This window comes from Amblyraja radiata, chromosome 28, assembly GCF_010909765.2.
Source record: "Amblyraja radiata isolate CabotCenter1 chromosome 28, sAmbRad1.1.pri, whole genome shotgun sequence".
Classification (NCBI taxonomy): domain Eukaryota; kingdom Metazoa; phylum Chordata; class Chondrichthyes; order Rajiformes; family Rajidae; genus Amblyraja; species Amblyraja radiata.
The window spans coordinates 30,435,864-30,454,730 of record NC_045983.1 but is presented as its reverse complement, the minus strand read 5'-3'; positions in this window follow the sequence as shown (position 1 = coordinate 30,454,730).

Here is an 18,867-nt window from a genome sequence, read left to right as displayed (position 1 = left end):
ACCATGACACCCAGGTCTCGCTGCATCTCCCCTTTTCCTAGTCGGCCACCATTTAGATAATAGTCTGCTTTCCTGTTTTTGCCACCAAAATGGATAACCTCACATTTATCCACATTATACTGCATCTGCCAAACATTTGCCCACTCACCCAGCCTATCCAAGTCACCTTGCAGTCTCCTAGCATCCTCCTCACAGCTAACACTGCCCCCCAGCTTAGTGTCATCCGCAAACTTGGAGATATTGCCTTCAATTCCCTCATCCAGATCATTAATATATATTGTAAATAGCTGGGGTCCCAGCACTGAGCCTTGCGGTACCCCACTAGTCACTGCCTGCCATTGTGAAAAGGACCCGTTTACTCCTACTCTTTGCTTCCTGTTTGCCAGCCAGTTCTCTATCCACATCAATACTGAACCCCCAATGCCGTGTGCTTTAAGTTTGTAAACTAATCTCTTATGTGGGACCTTGTCGAAAGCCTTCTGGAAGTCCAGATACACCACATCCACTGGTTCTCCCCTATCCACGCTACTAGTTACATCCTCGAAAAATTCTATAAGATTCGTCAGACATGATTTACCTTTTGTAAATCCATGCTGACTTTGTCCAATGATTTCACCACTTTCCAAATGTGCAGCTATCCCATCTTTAATAACTGATTCTAGCAGTTTCCCCACTACCGATGTTAGACTAACTGGTCTGTAATTCCCCGTTTTCTCTCTCCCTCCCTTCTTAAAAAGTGGGGTTACGTTTGCTACCCGCCAATCCTCAGGAACTACTCCAGAATCTAAAGAGTTTTGAAAGATTATTACTAATGCATCCACTATTTCTGGAGCTACTTCCTTAAGTACTCTGGGATGCAGCCTATCTGGCACTGGGGATTTATCGGCCTTTAATCCATTTAATTTACCCAACACCACTTCCCGGCTAACCTGGATTTCACTCAATTCCTCCAACTCCTTTGACCCGCGGTCCCCTGCTATTTCCGGCAGATTATTTATGTCTTCCTTAGTGAAGACGGAACCAAAGTAGTTATTCAATTGGTCCGCCATATCCTTGTTCCCCATGATCTACTCACCCGTTTCTGACTGCAAGGGACCTACATTTGTTTTAACTAATCTCTTTCTTTTCACATATCTATAAAAACTTTTGCAGTCAGTTTTTATGTTCCCTGCCAGTTTTCTTTCATAATCTATTTTTCCTTTCCTAATTAAGCCCTTTGTCCTCCTCTGCTGGTCTCTGAATTTCTCCCAGTCCTCCGGTATGCTGCTTTTTCTGGCTAATTTGTACGCATCATCCTTCGCTTTGATACTATCCCTGATTTCCCTTGTTATCCACGGATGCACTACCTTCCCTGATTTATTCTTTTGCCAAACTGGGATGAACAATTTTTGTAGTTCATCCATGCAGTCTTTAAATGTCTTCCATTGCATATCCACCGTCAACCCTTTTAGAATTAATTGCCAGTCAATCTTGGCCAATTCACGTCTCATACCATACTTGGCCATTCACGTTTCGGGGCGGGACCCTTCATCAGACACAGTCTCGACCCGAAACATCACCCATCCTTTTTCTCCAGAGATGCTGCTTGACCCGCTGAGTTACTCCAGCACTCTGTGTCTATCTTCGGTACATACCAGCATCTGCAGTTCCTTTCTACACAGCTCATATTAAACACCTTTATTACCGCTGCAGCGGATTTGACTCCTCTCCTTCTGAAAATATAAATGTTGAAATGACAATTTTGCTTTGATGTCCGATGTTTGCAGAATGATTCAAAGCTAATAAACAGCACTGAAGGTCATCGACTTTGACAAATGACATATTTATTGCTTCTGTCTTCTATGGCTAGGATTGATGTATAAATGACTTCTCACTGGTGATGCTCACATTTAGTTTAATCCCTGGATCAGTTTAAATTAAATACCGCCATGCACTTAAGTATTTATGTCAAATTTGTACACATGACAATATTTTTGACATTCATAGCGATTGGATAAAAATAGCAAAAACAGGCTAAATTATCAGGGCTCGATGAAAGCACAAATATGCCATATTCATAAATTCATAAGTCCTAGGAGCAGAATTCGACCATTCGAGTAATCGAGCCTACTCCGCAATTCAATCGTGGCTGATCTATCTTCCCCTCTCAATCCCATTCTCCCGCCTTCACCCCGTAACCTTTGACTTCCTTCCTAATCAAGAACGTGTCAATCTTCACGATAAAAATACCCAAAGACCTGGCTTCCGCCGCTGAATTCCACAGATTCACCACACTCTGGCTAATGAAATTCCTCCTCGTCTCTTTTCTAAAGGTACGCCCTTTAATTCTAAGGCTGTGCCTTCTGGTCCTGGACTACTCTCCCACTAGTGGGAACGACCTCTCCAGGCCTTTCATTATTCGGTAAGTTTCAATTAGGTCGCCCCTCAAACTCCTTCTAAACTCCAGTGAGTAATGAACCAAAGCTGGCAAACGCTTATCCTATATAAATTCCATCTTTAGAATCTTTATCTGTCAATATTAAAGTTGGAAGACATTACACAATCCATCATCATATTTTGAAGGAATTGCAATGGTGGATGGTTTTCAGTCTCTAACATGCCACACGTTGTGATATAATACAAAAAACATTCGAACATTTGGAAAATATGTCTTGCCCCAGGGAGGAGGTTTTTTTTTAAAAACCACTCTAAAACTGTATAAATAGTGACTTTGGATCCTGATTCATTTTAAGGCTTTGGCTTAAATCTGCAAGTGTAGAAACTGGTGTAAATGTAGGAAAATTTAACAAGCTTGTCTTTTGCAGCAAAGCAGTTTTTCAATGACATCTAATATCTGAAAAACATACAGCATAGAACAGTGCGACACAGCTATGGGCCCTTTGGCACACACTGTCCATGGCGAACATGATACCTAGTTAAACTAATCTCCTCTGCCTGCATGTGATCCATATCCCTCCATTCCCTGCATATCCATGCACTTATCTAAAAGCCTCCTAAATCCCACTGTTGTATCTGCCTCCACCACCACCCCTGGCAGTGCATTCCAGGCACCCACCACCCTCTGTGTAAAATAAAACATGCCCCGCAAGTCTCCTTTAAACTTTGCCCCTCTCCCGTCAAAGCTATGTAGCAATGTCACAAAATTTTGAGATTTAAAAAATCAAGTCTTTAATTTATCCCATCAGATAAAGCATAAAAAGAAGTTTAATTTGACACCTAATTCACTTTCATATCTTCAGTATAAAAGAAGTTATGGCCATTTTCATACTCGGAAATTGGCATCTTGTCCCCTATTGCTTTTTCATTGACTTAACACAAAAGCTGTGATCGAGAACATTTAAAAGCCGATAACTTTCTTAAAATTTAAGAGAACTGAAAGAAATTTTCAGTTATTATAGATTGAAGCATTCTGAAACAAATATGAAACAATCTAACTTAGATGACTTGAAATTAAAGCATATAATTAGTTAGTTACCTAATTGTAGCTAATTACAAAATTTAATTACTAGATCTAAACATCTGTCCATTTCTTAAGAATAGATTAACCATTTTAAATATCCTAAGTGTCCAAATAACATTCACACAAGAATTCAGAATATAACATAATTTTTCAATCTCATTGTCATGGGTTTATAGGCCAAATGGAAGGAATTTAATGTTTAATACCTGTAAATTAATGGCCATTTAAATCAACTTGCGAGTGGGATTTTCTGGAACGGGACCATTTGGAACGTTCAGGTTGCGGTGTTTTTAGCCCCCATATCGGCAGCAAATACGCTGCCGGTTCGTTCGGGGACTAAATCACCATTTCGCAACGTAAAATGTGAATTAAATACATCTTAAGATATACATAAAAATAAACTACTTTCTTTTACCTGGTCCTCCATAAAATCCGTCCCCGTTGTCGGCATTGGCGGCTTCAGAAGCTGATTTAAAAATCATTCCAGCGATTAACTTGTCGGGTGAATTTTTTTTAAAAACACACAGAACGGCCGTAGGAACGATTCTTTAGCAACATCTTGCACTCCAACAAATATAATTCAGGTCCAGGTCGGAAAAAAACCCGTTTTAACCCCGCCCCCCCCCCCCCCCTCAAACGCGCCAAAATCGCGCACACGGCCAGTGGCAGAATTGCAGCGCCGCTGAAGGTAAGTTTTGTAACATAATTAAGCTATGCCCTCTAGTTCTTCACCTTTCCACTCTTGGGCAGAAGGTTCTGACTGTCTACTCTATCTATGCCTCTCATAATTTTGCGGGAGATGCAATTTTTTTTTTCTGGATCGTATGTTCGGTTGTTCTGCGGCCTAACATCGTCGGGGGGCCGTGGACTTACCATCGGAGCCTGTGATCCCTTGCCTGGGATCGACGCTCCAACATCGAGAAGCTCGCAGTCTCGGGTAGAGACTGATGTCGGGAAGCTCCAAGCCACACGAGGTTCAACCAGCCCCGACCCGGGGTCCGATCGCCCGGCGGGGGGAGCTGAGATCCCCCTGATGCGGGAGCTTGATCGCCCCTATGCGGAGGGCTCGGCCGCCAGCTGCGGGAGCCAAGATCGTCCCGACAGCGGAAGGTTCGAGTGCCCTGACCGCGGGAGAACAAAGGAGGGAAGGAGATTGAACTTTTTTTTGCCTTCCATTACAGTGAGGAATGTGGAGGAGTCGCTGCGATGGATGTTCATGTTAAAAATGTATTTGGGTGTCTTGTTGCTCTTTATCTGTATGGCAAATCAAATTCCTCGTATGTTGCAAAACATACTTGCCTAATAAAGTACCATTATGATTATGATTATTATGATATTTTTATATTCTTCTATCAGGTCTCCCCTCAACCTCCAAAAGTGAACATTTGCGTTAGCTATGTCATAGACAATAGACAATAGGTGCAGGAGTAGGTCATTTGGTCCTTCGAACCAGCACCGCCATTCAATGTGATCATGGCTGATCATCCCAAATCAGTACCTCGTTTCTGCCTTCTCCCCATATCCCCTGACTCCGCTATTTTTAAGAGCCCTATCTAGCTCTCTCTTGAAAGCATCCAGAGAACCTGCCTCCACCGCCCCCTGAGGCAGAGAATTCCACAGACTCACCACGCTCTGTGAGAAAAAGTGTTTCCTCATCTCTGTTCTAAATGGCTTACTCCTTATTCTTAAACTGTGGCCCCTGGTTCTGGACTCCCCCAACATCGGGAACATGTTTCCTGCCTCTAGTGTGTCCAAGCCCTTAACAATCTTAAATAATGTTATTGCTTTAATGTTATTTCTCAGTTATTCATTTGGAGAGATAACTTTATGGATTTTTTCAGGATGAGGAGACATTTTCTTTCGCACAGACTGCTCGAAATCTTTGGCACTCTTTCCCAACAGTGAGTACATTCAACACTTTCAATGTCGATATTGCCAGGACTCGAGGGCCTGAGCTACAGGGAGAGGTTGAGCAGGCCAGGAATCTATTGCTTGGAGCGCAGGAGGATGAGGAGTGATCTTATAGAGGTGTACATAAGATGAATAGATGGGGTAGACGTACAGAGAGTCTTGCCCAGAGTAGGGAAATCAAGAACCAGAGGACATAGGTTTAAGGTGAGAGGGGAAAGATTTAACAGGAACCTGAGGGGTAACACAAAGGGTGGTGGGTGTTTGGAACACACTGTCAGAGGAGGTAGTTGAGGCAGGTACCATTGCAATGTTTAAGAAACATTTAGACAGGTACATGACATATATATGGGACAAATGCAGGCAGATAGGCTTAGTGAAGATAGGACGTGTTGGTCGGTTTGGGTAAATTGGGCCGAAGGTCCTGTTTCCATGCAGTATGACTCATATCTCATATAGATTCATAGTCTATTTCGATCAAGGTTTAATGAATCCGAGGGCATGGGAACTGTGCTGGAAGGTGCACAGGAGACAGATGATTAACCATGGTCAGACTGAAGGATGGAACAAGCCTAATGGGCTCTGTGGAATCGATATTTCCCATACTCATCTCAATGCGTAAGTTACATTTTAGGGAACTTTAAAAAATGATGTGCCAAAATGTGCCAGTCTGCCACAACTGACCTTGGTAAACACATTTAAAAAAACTCTCGAAAATCCCCACAAAAATGTATTTATTTTGGTGTCCAGCTGTGCTGTATAAAAAGCGAGGAGCATTTTGATGTCCCACATTTCTCCCTCGAACAACCAAAACAAATTATCTGAGCTCTATGTGCTCTATGGGATATGACAACCCACTGCCTTTGTCTTCAGTTGTGGCTCCACTTCGGGAATTGCTTGGCTGAGAAATGCTTTGACTCATCCGGAGGGCGTGAGAGGCGCGGTATAATTTTTTGTCAGCTCCTCACATATCTCTCTTCATAATGCCCTTACTATATTTCCCCTTTAGTAGACTTTAGACTTTAGAGATACAGCGCGGAAACAGGCCCTTCGGCCCACCCAGTCCGTGCCGACCATCGATCACCCTGTACCCTATCCTACACACGAGAGGCAATTAATTATTTTTTTTTTAACTGAAGCCAATTAACCTACAAGCTTGCATGTCTTTGGAGTGTGGGAGGAAACCGGAGCTCCCTGAGAGAACCCACGCAGTCACAAGGGGAGCGTGCAAGCTCCATACAGACAGTAACCACAGTCAGGATTGAACCCTGATTTCTGGCGCTGTGAGGCAGCAACTCTACTGCTGCGCCACCGTGCCGCCCTAAAGATGCAATGTGGAAACGGGCCCTTCGGCCCAGCGAGTCTGCACCGACCAGCGAACGCTCATACGCTAGTTCTATCCTACACACTAGGGGCAATTCACAGAAGCTAATCAACCTACACACCTGCACGTCTTTGGAGTGTGGGAGGAAACCGGAGCACCCGGGGAAAACCCACGCAGTCACAAGGGGAACGAGCAAGCTCCGTACAGACAGCACCACATGTCAGGATCAAACCTGGGTCTCTAGCGCTGTGAGGCAGCAACTCTACCGCTGCGCCACCGTGCCGCCCTGTGTCACACTCTTAACATCCTCTGCAAGAGAAAGGCAGCAGAGATGCTGCAGCACTGAGGTGACACTATGTGCTGCTTTGAATGCTTATATTAACATCATTTGTCCGGATAATTGAAAGTGATGGCCAGATCGTCACTGTCGCAGCCCAGTCTCTTCAAGATAACAAGGGGCCAGCTGCAATCTCATGTTCTCATAATTGGATGGATTCCATAAGCAGTCATTTTTATTATATCAATGTATACATTTGATATTTGTTTCCGAGCCTGGCAAGGAGCGTACAGACTCGGGATCCCCACAGCTGGATAATGTCTGTTGTAGCTCTAAACGAGAGATGAGTACGTTTGGCTGAGTGCACAGGACAAATAAAATCAATCATGTTGCTCACCCAGTTACGAAAAATGTTTCCCATGCTGCGATAGTTCAGTAATGTAGGATTTAACTCCCGATATCGGACGTGACGTCTTGGGAAATGCAGCACCATGTTCTTTTATCTCTTTTGTCACCCAGTTATTATATCACAATGAGTTCCTGGGCCTCCTCCTTGGCCAGAGTGAGCACCACCGGAAATTGGAGGAGCAGCACCTCATATTCCGCTTGGGCAGTCTGCACCCTAGCGGCATAAACATTGACTTCTCCAATTTCCGGTAGCCCTTGCTGTCTCCTCCCCTTCTCAGCTCTCCCTCAGCCCTCGGGCTCTTCCTCTTTCTCCTTTCTTCTCCCCGCCCCCCCCACCCCACGTCACATCAGTCTGAAGAAGGGTTTCGGCCCGCAACGTTGCCTATTTCCTTCGCTCCATAGATGCTGCTGCACCCGCTGAGTTTCTCCAGCACTTTTGTCTACCCACATTTTGTTACATAGACAAGCAGATGGGTAAATAAGGACAGCACGGTGTCGCAGCGGTATAGCTACTGCCTCACAGCGCCAGTCACCCGGGTTCGTTCCTGACCACGGGTGCTGTCTGTCCTAGTTTGTACGTTCTCCCCATGACCTGCGTGGGTTTTCCCCGGGTGCTCCGGTTTCCTCCCACACTCCACAGACGTGCAGCTTTGTAGGTTAATTGGCTCGGTATAAATGTAAAATGATCCCTAGTGTGTATAGGGTAGTGTTAGTGGGCGGGGATCGCTGGTCAGTGCGGACTCGGTGGGCCGAAGGGCCTGTTCCCGCACTGTATCTCCAAACTAAACTAAACTAAACTCAATAGTCAGATAAATAAATAAATACATTTTAAAAATAAACAGATGAGTAAATAAGTAAATACATTGATAATTAAATAAATATTAAATATTAAATAAATAGATAAATACACAAATAGATAGACAGATAGATATATAAATAAATTGATAAATCTATGGATAAATAAGCTGTTTACTGTTGGTCATTGCATTGGTATTAGCCTGCATTGGTATTCTGTATTCTGTTTCGGGAGCAGCAAGCACTGTTTAGTATCTCCAAGATCAAATTCATCTGCAATGACAACTACAACATAAAATTATTTATGAATGTATTCTGACCTCCTTGGGGACCTCCGCCATCCGTACATCCCTCTCTGATATATGGAGACACTAGGAACTGCAGACGCTGGTTTATCAAAAAACACACAAAGTGCCGGAGTTACTCAGGCGTTTCAGGACAAGCCTGAAGAAGAGTCCCCACCCGAAACGTCGCCTATCCTTATTCTCCAGAGATGCTGTCTGACCCACTGAGTTACTCCAGGACCTTGTGTCTTCCTCTCAGCTAGATGTTTAAATATGGCCTGTTGCACAATCCTCTATTTTAATTTGTCCACCATTAGATGCCTTCAGATGCCAAGGTCCTATCCTCTGGAATACTAGAAATAAAGCAACTCTCACCCCTGTTGTTAGATTTCTCTAACTTCAAGTAACCCCGGCATTCCCTCTCTCTCCATCCCACCCAAGTCGCACCAGCTTCTCGTTTTCACCCAACAAACAGCTGACAATGGCCTGTTTCCTTTATCATTGTTATGTTTTTTACATATCTTTCATTCATTATTCTTTATCTATCTACATCATCGTCTATATCTCTCGTTTCCTTCTCCCCTGGCTAGTCTGAAGAAGGGTCTCGACCCGAAACGCCACCTTCTCTCCTTAGCTTCAGAGATGCTATCTGTCCCGCTGAATTACTCCAGCTTTTTGTGTCTATCTTCATAACTGTTGTGGCTTTTCTAAACGTTTGGCAAAAAAAAAGGTAAGAAACCTGGATGTATGCAGTAGTCACCATTTGTCGCACATTAGTTTGTCCTGCCACCCTTTCTGAAGATGATAGACAATAGGTGCAGGAGTAGGCCATTCGGCCCATCAAGCCAGCACCGCCATTCAATGTGATCATGGCTGATCACCCACAATCAGTACCCCGTTCCTGCCTTCTCCCCATATCCCCTGACTCTGCTATCTTTAAGAGCCCTATCTAGCTCTCTCTTGAAAGCATCCAGAGAACCTGCCTCCACCGCCCTCTGAGGCAGAAAATTCCACAGACTCACAACTTTCTGTGAGAAAAAGTGTTTCCTCGTCTATGTTCTAAATGGCTTACCCCTCATTCATAAACTGTGGCCCCTGGTTCTGGACTCCCCCAACATCGGGAACATGTTTCCTGCCTCCAAACCCAAACCAATATCTGTTTCAATAAGATATCCTCTCATCCTTCTAAACTCCAGAGTGTACAAGCCCAGCTGCTCCATTCTCTCAGCATATGACAGTCCCGCCATCCCGGGAATTAACCTTGTAAACCTACGCTGCACTCCCTCAATAGCAAGAATGTCCTTCCTCAAATTAAGGGACCAAAACTGACCAAGACGATCTGAAGAAGGGTTACAAACACCCTTATTGTTGAGCTTCTAATAAATTGTGCAACTATTTATGCAGAAAATCATCTCTAGGTTTCTCCTCTACTATGCTAATCATCTTTCAAGCATTAGGAATTCATCAGTATGCGATTTATGTATCTCATATTTCATTCAAATGATCTCTGGATCTCTGCCTGAATGCATCACTTTTATACGATGTGAAGAGCCTTGAATTATGGTTGTTAGCATTGCCTTTCTGTACTTGAAATTATCCTTCTGATGCCGTGTTGTGTTTCAAATAAAGCAAATTACACAGGAACAATCAGTGCTTTTCCTCCTCCTCCTCACAGTGGCCGGTTCTCTAAGATGCTTTAGTAATAATTATAACTACCATTTTTACGTATAGAGCGCCTCATTGTCAGACAAAAGTTAACACCCAAATGCTGGGCGGTTAAAGAATATGCTTCATAGTCTCTCCACAGTTTGGGCGGCACGGTGGCGCAGCGGTCGAGTTTCTGCCTTACAGCGCCAGAGACCCGGGTTCAATCCTGACCACGGGTGCTGTCTGTGCTGATTCGTACGTTCTCCCTGTGACCATGTGGGTTTTCTCCGGGTGCTCCGGTTTCTCCCACGTACAGGGTTGGAGGTTAATTGGCTTCGATAAGATATTTAAATTGTCCCTAGTGTGTAGGATAGTGTCAGTGTACGGGTGATCGCTGGTTGGCATGGACTCGGTGGGTCAAAGGGCCTGTTTCCACGCTGTATCTCAACAAGTCTGAAGTCCAAAGAGAGAAGGCTTGAGTTATAAGGAGATTGGGACGGTTTTCCTTGGAGCAAAGGTCGTTGAGGGTTTATAACATTAAGAGGGGCCAATACAGTTAAGTTGGTGGTCACAATCTTTTTTTGCGGGGTAGGGAAGTCTAAAACCAGAAGGCGTAGGTTTAAGGGAAGAAGAAAAATGATTTAAAAGGAATTGAGGAACCAGTTTTTCACACAGAGGTTGGTGAGTGTATGATGGAGAAAGCTGCCAGAGGAAGTGGTGTAGGGGAGTAAAATTACAGTGCTTAAAAGATCTTTGGCAGAATTGCCAAGAAGAAAGATTTAGAGGAATATAGGACAAATGCAAGCAAATGGGACTAGCCCAGGAACGCATCTTGGTCGGGTATGGACAAGTTGGGCCGAAGGGCCTGTCCCCAAGCAGTATGACAATTGTTACAATGGGCCCTGTAATCCTAATCATTAAGAAGGAAAAACAACAACAATCGTGTAATTTGGCCTGAGGAAGGGTCCCGACCGGAAACGTCACCCATCCTTCTTCTCCAGAGATGCTGCCAGTTTTGAGTCAACCTTCTAAACACCTCCAGTTGTTTGTGTCAATCTTATAATTTGCCATTTTACTTAGTGAGGTCTTTAAACTTACGCCTGTGTTTGTCTCTCAGTTGCAGGCAAGCACAAGCGCCCAGTTTACATGAGTGTATCAAAGAAAGAGAGCCATGTGTATGAAATCATGATTTAATTTTGGCCTCTGTTACATGCATCAGCCTACTGACTGGCAGGTTTGTACTAAGGAGAGTCAGAGTACGAGACGGGAGGACGGCCAACTTCTCCGCTGGTCTGGCTGCCTCTGAAGAAAACACACTAATGAGGCATGGAAGTGCAGTGAGTGCCACAGGGATTGAAGGAGCAGGGGTTAGAACGAGATAGAGCAGCGGATTAATGAGAGGGAAGATAGACACACAAAGCTGGAGTAACTCAGCGGGACAGGCAGCGTCTCCGGAGAGAAGGAATGGGTGACGTTTCACGCGAGACCCTCCTTCAGGGAAACTGGGATACAAAGATCAGCAGACTCTGGAAACCTGGATGGCAGTAAAGGTTTATTGTAGTTTAGGTTTAGAGATACAGCGCGGAAACAGGCCCTTCAGCCCACCGAGTCTGCAGCGACCAGCGATCCCCGCAGACTAACACTCTAGTGACAATCTACAAATCTACAACCTGCACACTCTAGTGACAATTTACAAATTTACCGAAGCCAATTAACCTACAAACCCGAGATAGACACAAAAAGCTGGAGTAACCCAGCGGGACAGGCAGTGTCTCTGGAGAGAAGGAATGGGTGACGTTTCGTGTCGAGACGTCACCCGTTCCTTCTCTCCAGGGACGCTGCCTGTCCCGCTGATTTACTCCAGCTTTTTGTGTCTATCTTCGGTTTTAACCAGCATCTGCAGTTCCTTCCTGCACAACCCACAAACCTGCACGTCTTTGGAGTGTGGGAGGTAATGGAAAACCCACGCGGGTCACGGGGAGAAGTACAAACTCCGTACAGACAGCACCCGTGGTCAGGACCGAATCCAGGTCTCTGGCGCTGTGAGGCAGCAACTCTACTGTTGCGCCACCGTGCCGCCACCGTGTCTGCGGTATTGGTTCCCACAATTTAGTTTACTTGCCGCACGTTGACCATAGACTGCCTAATTGTTAGCAATTTCTCAGGAATGACTGCAAGACTCTCTGTACCGGGGTGAACTGGTATAAATAGATCCAAGTCTCTGATGTTTGCACAGATCAAAACCTCACATCTTCGACACGAGTTGTTGCATGTGGGAAGTAAATGTTAAACTTCCAGAAATAGTATCTTGATTGTTCTGCAAAGAGCCATCGAAAATTAAACTCAGTGAGAGGCCATTAGCAGATGCTGAGCTGCCAGACCTATCCTTAGTCTATCCCACTGTGCATGATTGACGATAGAAACATAGAAACATAGAAAATAGGTGCAGGAGGAGGCCATTCAGCCCTTCGAGCCAGCACCGCCATTCATTGTGATCATGGCTGATCATCCACTATCAATAACCCGTGCCTGCCTTCTCCCCATATCCCTTGACTCCACTAGCCCCTAGAGCTCTATCTAACTCTCTCTTAAATCCATCCAGTGACTTGGCCTCCACTGCCCTCTGTGGCAGGGAATTCCACAAATTCACAACTCTCTGGGTGAACATTTTTTTTCCTCACCTCAGTCTTAAATGACCTCCCCTTTATTCTAAGACTGTGGCCCCTGGTTCTGGACTCGCCCAACATTGGGAACATTTTTCCTGCATCTAGCTTGTCCATGATGGTCCGGTCAGTGTGAGGATGAGACTATGTTTCTCTCTATAGGATGAGACTATAAGTTTCTATAGAAACTTACAAAATTCTTCAGGGGTTGGACAGGATAGATGCAGGAAGATTGTTCCCGATGTTGGGGAAGTCCAGAACAAGGGGTCACAGTTTAAGGATAAGGGGGAAATCTTTTAGGGCCGAGATGAGGAAAACATTTTTCACACAGAGAGTGGTGAATCTCTGGAATTCTCTGCCACAGAAGGTAGTTGAGGCCAGTTCATTGGCTATATTTAAGAGGGAGTTAGATGTGGCCCTTGTGGCTAAAGGGATCAGGGGGTATGGAGAGAAGGCAGGTACAGGATACTGAGTTGGATGATCAGCCATGATCATATTGAATGGCGGTGCAGGCTCGAAGGGCCAAATGGCCTACTCCTGCACCTATTATCTATGTTTCTATGTTTCTATGTCAGATTCGTACTACCAGAGGCAGGTTAGTGAGGACAAGGCCAACTGGGATCATCTCTTGTGTTGGTTCCCTCATTACTTAGAGAGAGTGAACATCCAGAACACAACTAGCGCAGCGGTAGAGTTGCTGCCTGACAGCGCCAGGGACCCAGGTTCGATCCTGACTGCTGGTGGTGTCTGTAGGGAGTTTGCATGTTCTCCCCGTGATCTGTGCAAGGGTTTTCTCCAGGATCTCCGGTTCCCTCCCACACTCCAAAGACGTTGGAGGTCTGTAAGTTAATTGGCTTGGTATAATTGTAAACTGTCCCTTGTGTGTGTAGGGACAGTGTTAGTGTGCGGGGATCGCTGGTCGGCACGGACTCGATGGGCCGAAGGGCCAGTTTCCATGCTGTATCTCTAAACTAAACTAAACTACCCAAGACAGTGGTGGTGCTACCAACCCACATTTGGTGATGACCATTGAAGTTCCCCATCCAAGAATGTAATGCCCTTACTTACGTCAGTCTTTCAAGCACTGTTCATTGGAAGAGTACAATAAATTTTCGGCACTGTCCGGTCCATCATGGGTATTGACTGTGGGAATTATGAGAACTGAGCTCTTCTTCCATCTTGTCATGAACATAGGCACCACTTCATACAGTGGGAACTGAATATCTCAGCGTTTGGCTAAACATGTCTGCTCACACTGACCCACCAAGTCAACAACTTGAATATCTGAAGAATGGTCTCGGGCCGAAACGTTACCTATTCCTTTTCTCCAGAGATGCTGTTTGACCCACTGAGTTTCTCCAGCTTCTTATGTCTATCTTTGGTTTAACCCAGCGTCTGCCGTTCCTTCCTACAGCACTTGAATACCTGCATGTCTTGTTAGTTTAGTTGAGTTTAGTTTATTGTCACGAGTACCGAGGTACAGTGATAAACCTTTGTTGTGTGCTATCCAGTCAGCGGAAAGACAATACATGATTACAATCGAGCCATTTCCAGCGTATCGATAAATGATAAGGGAATAACGTTTAATGCAAAGTAAAGCCAGTCAAGTCCAATCAAAGATAGTCCGACGGTCACCAATGAGGTAGATAGAAGTTCAGGACTGTTCTTTACTAATAGGCCCATGGGGCCTAACATTGGGGAAAATGACAGAATGCTGGGTCATAATAGTCTAAAAACCGGTGTCTCAAAAAGGAAGCCAGCATCATCAGAGAGCCACATTGATGATGAACAGAACGGGTCTTCCATTAGCTAAGATGTAGTTCTGATTTTCCAACCTACCTCATTGCAGAAGCTGGAGATTTTCCCTGGAACTGTAACGTTGCAATAATGTAAAACTATATTGGGCACTCCGGTATTTTCCTCTTTGCACTTGTTTAGTTACAGCAAGGAAACAGGCCCTTCGGCCCACCTGATCCGCGCCGACCACTGATCCCCACACATTAACACTATCCTGCACCCACTAGGGACAATGGTTACATTTACTATGCCAATTAACCTACAAACCTGTACGTCTTTGGAGTGTGGGACGAAACCGAAGATTTCGGAGAAAACCCACGTTCCACTTGGCTTTGATTGTACTTACAGATAAAAATATCTGATTTAGAACATAGAACAGTACGGTGCAGGAACGGGCCCTTGCGGCCCACAATGTTTGTGACAAACATGATGCCAATAGAATCCAAATCCAGAGGAGTGTTTTGAAGAAGAGTCACAGACCTGAAACAAGGCCCGTCTCTCTTTCCACAGATGCTGCCCGACCTGCTAAGTTTTTTCCAATATTTATTGCTTTGCTTCACATTTCCGATTATAGCGTTTAAATTGCAAATGCTTAATTATATTTATATCCCAGAGTAGCAGGGTCAGATTTGGCCTCACATCTCTGCATTACCCAGTATCGTAAACACACAGCTATTCTCAGAGAGCGTACACAAGTATTAAACTATTCACATAGTATTTTTTGAAAAAAATCATAATTTCTATTTCATTCCCGCCCGTACTTCAAATAAAATATTTTTTCTGTAATGATTCCCACACCTCATTGAAGAAACACAAGTTGGTGCTTTGAATTTGCACCTCATTTGCACTTTTGTAGTATTTTGCTTAGATCACGTTTACTTTGAACGGTGCAGACAATATTAAGGTTGGTGAGAAGTTTGTCACTTGATAGGAAACTCCAAATGTCAACAATTATCTCTTAGGACCTGTTTCCACACTGTATCTCTAAAGTGAAACCGGTTTTATACAGCTTGCAGCCATTTATCCCAATGGTTTCACAATCTGAAGCTGGTGGCTGATTACGCATTGTGCTGTGTGACACCTGGTCCAACGTCAAGCTTTTCAATTACACCAGTTCCCTGGTAAAGTGGAATACAATTCTTGCTGTGTGATTAATTACAGCATTACTCAGAAGGGAACAAAACAGTGGCATCTTGCAGTGATAAGTGAGCACTTTGCAGCCCCAACAACTTACATCTAGATGGGGAAATGGCAGCTGTTTATTAATTATTTGGTTGATAGTATTAATAGTTTTGGAATATTCTAAATGTCAGTGACATCCATATGTTCTCAGGCTTGACCACAAGGCAAAGAGAAACACGAGAGGCTGTAAAAAGGCAATAAAATCAGAAATACTCAATAGCCGTGTAGCATCTCTGGAGAGGGAAAGCGAGTTCACATTTTCGTCAGAAACGGAAAAAATCAAAGGGAGTATCTGATAGGGGTGAAAACCAAGTGAAAGTTGGTTGTTATTGACAGGAAGAGCATGCTGGAAATCTTTTAAAGGCAACTAATATATAAAGGTAGCTATAGTCTATGTGATAAGTGCAGAAGGGTGTCAAAGGTTATAGGGAGAAGGCAGTAGAATGGGGTTGAGGTAAAAAGATTGAATGGCGGAATACACTTGATGGGCCGAATGGCCTAATTCGGCTGCGATAACACAAACTCATGAACTTATTCCTGATATTTTAGGAAAAATTACAATTAATAAATATTTAAATACACTCGATGGGCCGAATGGCCTATTTCCACTCCAATGTCTTATGGTGATATAAGCAGAAGGCAGATAGTACAGAACATGTGTAGGAAGGAACTGCAGGTGCTGGTTTATACCGAAGATAGACACAAAGTGCTGGAGTTACTCAGCGGGTCAGGCAGCATCTCTGGAGAAAAAGGATGGGTGACATTTCGGGTCGGGGTCTGAAGAAGTGTTCTGACTCGAAACGCCTCCCATCCTTTTTCTCCAGAGATGCTGCCTGACCCGCTGAGTTACTCCAGCTTATCTCTAAAGTCTAAAGTCAAAAGTAAACGGTGAGTCTATTAACTCCGTTCTGTGTACATCACCTGAGCTGCCGAGCAAATCCAGTATTTTCTGTTTTATTATGCATTATATTACGGTGAAGTTTTGGGGTTAAATTTCTGTCACCGCATCGTTTAAATCCATTTTATCCACTTCTTGGCTGTTGGGGGTGAAAAGTGAAGAGCTGGGAAACTTTGCCTCTGAGGCCAGGGTATGAGAGCAGACAGGTGAGAAATTGACAAGGTGAGGTCAGGGTCTCTGTGAACCATGATGGAGGGGATGACATGGTCCAGGTTAACGCTCTTCTCCGACCAGTCTTACTGTGTCTCCGACTACATTTTATCTCTAAGGTACACAAGAATGCTGGAGAAACTCAGCGGGTGCAGCAGCATCTATGGAGCGAAGGAAATAGGCAACGTTTCGGGCCGAAACCCTTCGGTTTCGGCCCGAAACGTTGCCTATTTCCTTTGCTCCATAGATGCCTATTTCCTTCGTTCCATAAATGCTGCTGCACCCGCTGAGTTTCTCCAGCATTTTTGTGTACCTTCGATTTTCCAGCATCTGCAGTTCCTTCTTGAATACATTTTATCTCTGTTTGCTTTGTTGTCACCTTCTCCCAGCTAACAATGATCTATTCTACATTTCCCTTGATCTCCATTCCCATTGTCCTGTTTTCACACCTTACACTTGCTTATCTCTGTACCTCCCTCTCCCCTGACATCAGTCTGACCCGAAACGTCACCCATTCCTTCTCTCCAGAGATGCTGCCTGTCCCGCTGAGTTACTCCGGCAATTTGTGTCTATTTTCGGTTTTAACCAGCATCTGCAGTTCCTTCCTACGTATTTAGTTATCTGTGTGTTTTCACGTCCTGGCACAAATAGCTTGTGCTCATGCACATGGGCACAAAATGTCAGAACTAAATGTCACGTACATGAGCAGTGAAGTTGTTTTTGTACCTGCTGTGTCAAAGTGCACTCAGCTCTTTAACATAAGATAACATCTATGTGCCTTTTCAAGCATTGTTGTTGGACCATGGACAGGAAGCTCTTGCAGTAAACACCTCTTGTTTTATTGACCACAAACAACATCTATTTCGGTAACCTTACTATGTTCAACCTGAAAAACAACTCGAGGCTCCAAGCAGTTTGGTGTTTTGCTACCTATGTCACAGCTAACAATGGCTTTGTTTCCTTTTTCATCGCTACTCACTTTGCATATCTTTCATTCATTTGTTCTACACGTCACCATATCACCGTCTATATCTCTCGTTTCCCTTTCCCCCCCGATTATCTGTCTGAAGAAGGGTCTCACCTATTCCTTTCCACCGCAGATGCTATCTGACCCGCTGAGTTACACCAGCTTTTTGTGCCTAATCTCCTGTTGTTTTGAATGTTTGATTTCAGAGTAACTGGTGCAGCTGGTAGACCTGTTGCCTCATGACACCCGAGACCCGGGTTCAATCCTGACCCGTGCGCCGTTTGCACGCTCCCCCTGTGACTGCTTGGGTTTTATCCAGGTTCTCCGGTTTACTCCCTCATCCCTAAGATGTGCGGGTTTGTAGGTTATTTGGGTCTCTGAAAAAATTGCCTGTAATGTGTCGGGAGTGTATGCGAAATGTGGAATAACTTAGAACTAGTGTGAACAGGTGATCGCTGGTCGGCATGATCGGTGGAACCTATTTCCATGCTGTTTCTCTCAACTAAACTAAATTAAATGGCATTCACACAAGTACTTGATGATAAAATGGTGCTGGATCATGCTTAAGTACAGAGAGAAAACATGCAATATTTAACATCTGAAAATATTAACTAAAGCTCTGCATAAATCAAAGTTGCACTTTGCTGACAGTGCTGTGGTACAAAAAAAACCTCCTAAAAGGTGTTAAAAATAAACTGTAATAAACGTTGAACCAGCTACAGCAGTATTTTAGTAATTAATGCATTGGCCTCATCAGTGCATTTCATTGCTGACAATGTTTTAATTAATTTCTAGAAATGCTATTTTTATTTTCTTAGAATTTTTGATTATCTTAGAAACTCTGGCATGGCAAAATTATGCTTTGATTCTTTTTTCCTTTCCAAATGCTCGAAGAATTGTAAAAAATAGAATATGATTCCACAAATAAAGCCTGTCGCTACATAGATATCTGACGCATTAATAACAACCCTAAAGTGTTCAACGCTGCGAAAAGCCGTAAACACAGATAACAACATCACTGCACAACAGATCATTCAGCCTTGATCC